The following is a 1,338-nucleotide window of genomic DNA, read 5'->3' on the forward strand; positions in this document are numbered from 1 at the left end:
ACCCCCCCCCCCCCAGATATGTTCATTACCAGGGAAATAGGGCAGTATTTGAGTCACAAGATGTATTTTTTATTCTCCTCTGCCACCATTTACTCAATAACCTGTAGATACTCTTCACTGTTAAGCCGTTGGATGTGAAGGGCCTGCAGATTGTAAAGATATTTATATTTTTGTACACAAATTTTGTTTTCATAGCTTCTTTGAAGAATTACATTTTCAGCCTAGGAGAGATGATTTGTTAATGAGTGTATAAATTAATTTTCCTATCTAGTTTGTAAATACTAGGAATTATGGTGCACTCGAGGGGCTTCTTAGATGCTCCTATGAGGTGAAAATCATTGCTGTGAACATGAAATAGAATCTGGGAAATAGCTGATGCATTTTGCCTTTCTTGCAGAATTGTATTTAGGAATGTAATTCCATATTCCCGATATCTCAACAGCAGCAGTTGGGATTTCTCCCCCTCCCCTTTGTGATGCACTAATACAAAAGCTTTCCTCTCTCCCAGCACCAAGGTTGTGCCTGTGTGTGTGACACTTACCTGCCGGGGCTGTGAGATTCTTCCACTGTTAGGGAGTAGTGTCAAATGGTGTACATTTAGCAGAGTTGTATGCCCTGTTCAGTAAGCTAAATCCTCTGGATCTGTCTTGAATGGCTTTGTCAGGGGATATGGATACCTTGTGGTTTATTTCCTTTCCTTTGTTACAATTTTCTGTTAGGCTGCAGAGCACAGAGAGAGTTTGTAAACCATGTATACATAAAGTTACTCCAAAGTCTACCTAATAATGGAGGTTTCCTCACTTCAGTATGCTAACTGGCATGTTGTACAGCAATTGGACAGTTGGATATCTGTTGCCTTCGCTTATTTAACTGTTTAACTTCATTTTGTGTCATAAATGCTTAATCTCCTTCCTGCGTTAGAGGGTTTTGAGAAGATAACTTGGGTTGGCATGAGAGTCGTGCAAAGCTATGCAGCTGTCATGCAATGCCTTAGAAAAGGGAAGTAGTACCTAAATACATTTTATACCCAGTGCAGAGATATTAAGGGAAGAAAATTAACCCCGTGGCATAATCTGGAGTAATGATGCTGACCTTAGTGGAGTTACTCCAGGCTTGAATTGATTTACCTGGGAACCTGGTTTGGGGCATCTTTTAACAGGCTGAAGTTACTTGTTGTTCTGCCTAAGACGGTTTGATTTGCCAGTAAATTCCACTCTTGCTTTACGTGAAACAGCCACTGACAGCATGCTGAAGAACCTGTCAAACATGCAGTACCCTGTTTACTTTCTGCTGCTCCTTCTCTCTGCACCCCACCCCTTCATGACTCACCACTCTCTG

This window comes from Gavialis gangeticus, unplaced genomic scaffold, assembly GCF_001723915.1.
Source record: "Gavialis gangeticus isolate Ggan-Ray unplaced genomic scaffold, GavGan_comp1, whole genome shotgun sequence".
Taxonomy (NCBI): Eukaryota; Metazoa; Chordata; order Crocodylia; family Gavialidae; genus Gavialis; species Gavialis gangeticus.